Below are 6788 nucleotides of genomic sequence, written 5' to 3'. Positions count from 1 at the left end.
TTTTTCTTTACTTGGAAAAGATCATTTTATCGTGATGTCTACCTCGACAATTCCGCATTGTAGCATGAACCAATATGGAGTCTAATGGTTAGGTAGACAGTGGTATCTAAGCCCATCAGAGTTCAAGTGCTGGTGCTCGCATTATCCTGAATTTATTTCAAGATTTTCGACGATGCGTGTTCAGTTGGTGGAGACGTTCTCATCGACTATAATGCGCCTATGATTTCATAAAACCTTAAGATGATATACCGGCTTAGTCTCTCCGATGCGCTCATTTCTACTCCTAATGTCTCAGTTGGTAGGTCGCGTTCCGGCTTTTATTTTCGTCCCACCTCACCTGGTCTTTTTTGGTACTTCTTTGATACTTCCTCCCACCTCCCTCTCAGCCGCGAAAAACCAAGGAAAACCCCGCGATCGAGTCCCGCACACGCCCAACCTCCGGTCTCACGCTAAGCCGCATAGAACCAAAAAAAACCTCAAGCCGAGTCCCCCGCCCGCCCCCACGCACTCCAGGCCCTAACATCCCGTCGCACCAAGACAGACGAACCAAAAAAATCTACGAAAATTAACCGACAAAAATTAACCAGCGAAAATTAACCGGCGATAAAAATCCAGAACCAATCGCCCGCACGTAGCGCTAGGTCTCCTGCCCTCGAACGAGAAACACTCGCACGCACGAATCTCTGCTCTCGTTCGCCCGCCGCCGCCCTTCGTCCCTTCGCCGAACCCTAGAAGCGGAGGAGCGGTGGCGGTGGTGAACCCTAGAAGCGGAGGAGCGGTGGCGGTGGTGAACCCTAGAACCCTAGAACCCTAGAAGCGGAGGGATCGGGGGAGGAGATGGGGGGCGGGCAGCGCCGGGAGCCGGGGAGGAGGTGGGGGGCTGAAGCTCCCACCATTCATCCCCACCTCAGGAGGGCCTCGTTGGATGTGGTAGCGGCCGACCGGCCGTACTCGTCGGATGCCTCGATGGGGGCGTCTCCGCTTCCTAGATCCGGGTCGGAGACTCTGACGCAGAGGCCCGCAAGGGAGAAGCAGAGGGTGGAGGAGGAGCGGAGTCCATGGAGGAAAGCAGGCGACGGCTACAGGTAGGCGCTCAGCTTGCCCTACTGTGTAGTTCAGTGCGTCACCGTAGGGACAGGAGCACCGCCACCGTCTCCAGGTACGTCCTCGACCAGGTCGTGCTCGGGCTGCCCTCGGGCATGCCCATGCCATAGATCAGGTCATGATCTCATGGTTGAATGCCTTCCGAGGTCTCCCTGAAGTCTGATCTGATGCCCTTGTTGAACCCATCCCTTACTCTCCGCCAGCTGGGTCTCATTCGATGTTGATGCTTGCTACCATAGTGTGCTTCAGGAGATCAACAGCATGCTGAGATGGAAGCAACTAAAAGCATCAGTTTTGCCATTACACGACGACATGCAAAAGTAGCACGTCATCAATCACACCTGACAACACATACAAAATCCATTAATTTGCAATTCTTCAGTTGACGCACTTGAACAAAAGCATCAGTTTTCTACATTGTGACGATCACAAGCATCTAATTATGCTTCTCAAAGTTTGTAATCATGTGATGCATCCTTGAAATCAGTTTGTTCTCCACCATTGAGTATCATACTCCTTCCATCCCAAAATAAGTGTCTTAACCTTAGTATAATTTTATACTAAACTTGGTACAAAGTTGAGACATTTATTTTGAGACGGAGGGAGTACATGATACATCAATGTGTTAGGTATAAATTGCCTGCACTAAAACATGTACGGCAACCAAACTGCCACATTCATTCAGTACAACTCATCCTGCTTCAGCATCGAAGTTTTGAGGGGCCATGAGAGCAGAGGTAGCCAAGTCGTCGTCACATTAAGGCAGAGTGAGGACGTAATTAGCTCATTAGGAGGAGTTCAATTGTTTCCCCAAATTTCCTTCCACGATTTTGTAACCCTTTGCAGAATTGCATGGGGAGGTTCGTAACATTGTCTACTCATCTGATAGGAAATCAGTATCTATTGTCTATCATGTGACTATGGAACTGATGCAGAGTACCCTTCTTTGCATGGGAGTTATATGTGGTTCAGTTTGCAGAATCTTGTTTGGTTTTACATTGATCTTGCATGCTCAGTTTTTGGGCGTATAACCAGTTTGTAGGTCCTACTATTTGATCTGTGGACGTGACCAGTGAGGGCATGGAGATTATGGCGAGGCATGGTGATGCGGTGGCAGTGGTGAAGGTAACCACATCGAAGGCAGCGGCAATGGGTGGTTGTCGATGAAAGCAGCATGGGGATGGGGGAGGTGGAGAGGCGAGGGATGGAGGCGGAGGACGGCAGCCAGGGAGACGGAGTGGCAGTGAGATTGGACGAGCTCGCTTGCGGAGTGCGTGGGCAAGATTTCCTTTCCGGGTTGGACGAGGGCTTCTTTGTTTGTGTGTGTGTGCATGTGTGAGTTCACACCGATACTCGACCAAATACTGTGCATGGTTATCTGAAATTCTAGACAATAGTTCACATCCCAGTGGCAGGTAAGAACCTTCTTTTTAATTTATCAAATGGCGTCAATAGACCATAAAATTATCTTCATTTATAATACTAAAGATATGTCAATACATGTTCTTACATTTAGGCTCCTAAACCTGTTGAATGAGTTCTATATACAAGATTTATATTGTCCTTCTATAAATTAAGACTACACTTGCTATTGATGAGTCTATAATTGTCAACCTGGACAGTAATAACACACTATCGTTTTATCTCTCAATGTGAGCAAGTAAGATTTTTTTTCAGAGCTTTATTCTTTTGTATTATTTTTCTATTACAGAAGTTGATGCTCCATCTTGTTATTCATTTCCTGGGATCATTTCTCGAGGAATGTATGGATTTCTCGAAGTGACGCAATGCTATGATCTTCAATCATGAAAATGAAACTGTCAGTGCTGATGGCCTGCTCCTGTGATCTCATAGGTACCAAAATGCAGCTTAAATCTCTTTTTGAGAATTGGTTCCTGATGTTACATTTAGCTACTCCTGTATATCTTTTAGATTTTTTTTTCTCTTTGTAAATTTTGTTTTTTGTTTGCTCACCTTGTAATCAACTATGTATTTGATGATTTAGAAATCAGAATTCAGTTTAACTCTGCAATTAACCCTTAATGATAATATAATTGTTCTGGTTTCACTCATCCCTAATTCATAGCTTCACCAATGGTGATAGCATTGTGTCAAGGAGCAGGTGGAGAGGGAGAAAGAGAAAGGGAGAATGGAAGCCAAGTGATAGACAAAGAGAGTGAAAGGTAGAAGACATGCAATAACTTGTGTTATCTTACTAATGCTTTATTTATTGAAGACCTATACCAATGCACAAGTATTTGTCGTTGTATGATGGAAACCAGATGCCATCATGCTTACAGCATATTTTTGAATTAAAAGAATAATTTGATCATTGTGTCTATATTTTATGATTTCGTGTCAACACACTGGCATTTGGCTTCAGCCCATCAATTAGACCAACTAGGTCTACGCACACTCCATGATTAGCTAACAAACTAGAGCAAACTAGCTAGCTTGAGTAGTCCCAGTTTGGTATTTAAGCTATTAATTCTTGGATGAGTGTGTTTGGAGGCGAGAAGGGAAATATGTTACTCTGCAAATTCCAAGTCTTTTATCATGACTATTATTACATGTCAAACATGGAGTAATGAGAGCGTGAGTATGTTTTGAATTCTTAATTGGTAAATTCTGGTGATTAACTGACCGGGGATTCAGTTTGGATAGCTACCCAGGGGTATGAGTGTGATCAGTGTGACTAATTGTGATTTGTTTAGTGGTGAAAATGTAGGAATTAATTTGTTTCACCAATTCTGCACTTGCATTTGGCCATAGAATTTAGTTGGGGTAGCATATGCCCAGAATTTAATTAACCACAATTTTGAGAAATTTTTGGAAGTTGTTTATTTGTTTTATTAAACATGGTCGAATTTTCTTATAATTGCAGGTATTTGGTTCAAAATATATTTTTCTACTGTTAACCGATAGCATGGATATCACTATTTATGATCATGATGTCCATAAGAAATCATCATGACATGTGGAATCCTCAACCACTCATTTAGATGTTGATGGATCTGCATCACAGCTTCTGTTGAACTCTCATGGTTGGAGATACTGCAAGAATTCTGATTCGGCACGGCCCTCATGGAGACAATGGAGATGGTGTTCAGTGGTGCGCTCAGCCAGAGTTCGTCGTACGTCCGACATTTGCTGATTCGGCAGGGCCCTCATGGAAACAAAGTACGTCCGACATTTGCTCTTCTGTGAATCAGTCCATAGGCCCTTTAATAGTTGTGTGTTGCTGGGTGTTTTCATCATGGGATTCTTGTTTCTTTTAGTCCATGAAAGACGCATTGGAGCACCAGGTCAAGAGCAAGGCCTTTTTCAAGATACTAACCTAAATGCTGAAATACTTCGTTGTTGCCACTTTTAGTGTAGCTGTACTGATGCAGATAAGCTAAAAATCTCTCTTGCCTTCTCTTTGATGCCCTGATGACTTGTGTGCTTAATTATTAAGTAAATTACATTATGGCGCATGTTATTTCCCATGTCGCCATAGGGCATTGTTCTTTTGGGACATGCATAGGGGTGCTTTGTACCGGTACGTAACTTCATGCTGAAAACAAGAGCAACGTGTTTTCTTTGTAGGTCAGAATTATTAACAAGATATGAAGAATTAACCTGTTAATTTCTTTGCAAAGGAATTGGCCAGTTAGTATTTTACTAAATAACTATGGACTAGCTACTATTTTTACAATGGGTTGCTTATTAGACTAGGGACGTGTGATATCTTTCTCCCGTTGCAAAGCTAAACCACGTCATGTCATCTTTGTAGTTTACATATTTTTTAGATGTGTTGGCACACATTTTGAGGCATCATTTTCTTTCAAGTCGTTCATCATCATTGGTCCCATTCTGCACAAGACTATCGATGATACCACTCTGCATTGGACCTACACAATCATCAATTTTACCAATGTCACAAATGGTCTGTCTTGTAATGTGACATTATGGCTAACTGTTTGGTTTAAATTATGGCTGGTAGATGTCCTTGGATGCTGTAAATTTTGTTAACCTAACTCCCTGCTATATGCATAGTTCAGGGCGCAGAGAAACTAATGGAGCAACCAGGAGTCCAATCATTTTAAGGCAGAACATTGAACATATCAGTGATCGGACACTCGAGACAACTCTTAATGAGTTCTAGCAACCGAAGACAGAATATTTGTGTAGGATGCAACAAAGTTGCATGTCATGAGATTATTGAATACGTTGAGTAATTTGGAATGGAAACATTTTTGGTTAAATAGGATGCTCTTGAGATTATTTCTCATGCCAACATGGCATGCCCGAGCTAAAAATGTGCCACCCTTTGACAGGACCATGCCTTGTTAGAGGAGGTTTCTGGTTGGATAAATGAGAAGGCCATGATGCCTATTTGGGCTAAGATGACTCCTAACATTGCAGGTATTACAGATGGAACTTAAGCTTCCATAATGCATTTGTTGAGTAATTAGCAGTCACATATCTTCTGTGTTTTTAATTGCTATACGGTGTCAACAAATGATGAGGTTCTAAATTATTATTTTTATAATTGCCTACTTTTCAAATGCGTAGTTTCTCTCTGCATTCATCTTAGTAGTTTGATTCTCCGGTAGTACATTTGGTGATCCTAACCATAAGCTAGCTGTTAGAGAATGACAATGGACTATTCATGTAAGATAGTTTTTGTCCAACATTGCATTGTTCTATATATCTTCTCTCGCATGTTTGGCTTTGGCATCAATAGGGACAGGGTGGGCGATCATGGTGGGATTAGGCATGTGAATTCTGGTTTTAGTTTCACTTCCATGTTTGGTAAGACAGACAAAAACTCTGAGTGGCTGATTTGTATCTTGAAATGCATCCTGTGACGAATCATCATGAAGTGCCAAGGTATATTAAACTTTCTAAAACGGTGGGAGTTCAACCCTCAAATCATGATCCATCCCCCACCACCCCTCCCTAATTACTGTTCCTCCAGCCAAACAACCCCGCAATTTCTAATTTAATGTTCTATTTGCTGTATTAAAAATGAGTCCTGGTCTTGTTGCATTGTAAAGATCAGATATGTAGTGCACAATTGATGATAATCTTTCAGTCTTACTCCCTCCATCCGGAAATTCTTGTCCCACAAATGGTTTTATCTAGACTTGTTTTAGTTATAGATATATCTATTTTATCCATTTCTAGGATAAGTATTTCCGGATGGAGGGAGTAACATTCATTAGCCAATGGCCCCACATTAGCATGTCCACCTAGCTGCTAGGCACATTACGTCATTGTGCACACATCCGCTCCTCCTGCTTAATTAAAAGGAAAAGAAGGGCACGTAGATGGCCCGCGATTCCTGGACATCGTGATGCCTTAGTTTAACCGAGCGCTTGTTTCTCTTCGAATCGCTCCAATTTCTTTTGACGCTACAATTCCTAATTGTCTATTATGTTATTCCGTCGTGCCTTGTCACTTCGGTTGTGAATCATCAAGCGCTGACACCGACGAACTATGTTTAGGTATGTGAATGGTTATCCTTAGTAAATCATGCTTTTAGCATTTTATTTTTAGTTCTTCCACATCACATTGTTGCACTGTTAGGGGCTATAAAGGGTATCATTGTCACCCATTTTCTAGGAGGAACTGGGTTCGGGCCTTTTGCTCTAAAAAGAAGCGAGTGAGAGTGAATACTTGTAAGTGTGAATGAAAAC

The 6788-nt window shown here is 42.4% G+C and overlaps 1 long non-coding RNA gene across 9 annotated transcripts; it reads left to right on the top strand.

Annotated features, from left to right (window-relative positions):
- The first annotated feature begins 595 nt into the window (after window positions 1-595).
- LOC123148030 (uncharacterized) lies at window positions 596-5636 on the top strand. Of its 9 annotated transcripts, none has more exons than XR_006473604.1 (6): window positions 596-2519; window positions 2816-2958; window positions 3209-3287; window positions 4130-4284; window positions 4383-5032; window positions 5143-5636. It is a non-coding gene; the product is annotated as an uncharacterized lncRNA (long non-coding RNA). The 9 variants fall into 9 exon arrangements; XR_006473606.1 differs by lacking the exon at window positions 4383-5032 and having other exon boundaries at window positions 600-1085; window positions 2140-2519; XR_006473607.1 differs by lacking the exon at window positions 4383-5032 and having other exon boundaries at window positions 600-1159; window positions 2140-2519.
- Window positions 5637-6788: the final 1152 nt, after the last annotated feature.

The sequence above is a fragment of the Triticum aestivum genome, chromosome 7A (genome assembly GCF_018294505.1).
Source record: "Triticum aestivum cultivar Chinese Spring chromosome 7A, IWGSC CS RefSeq v2.1, whole genome shotgun sequence".
Taxonomy (NCBI): domain Eukaryota; kingdom Viridiplantae; phylum Streptophyta; class Magnoliopsida; order Poales; family Poaceae; genus Triticum; species Triticum aestivum.
The sequence above is the reverse complement of the archived record's forward strand: the minus strand, read 5'-3'. Positions and strand labels throughout refer to the sequence as shown.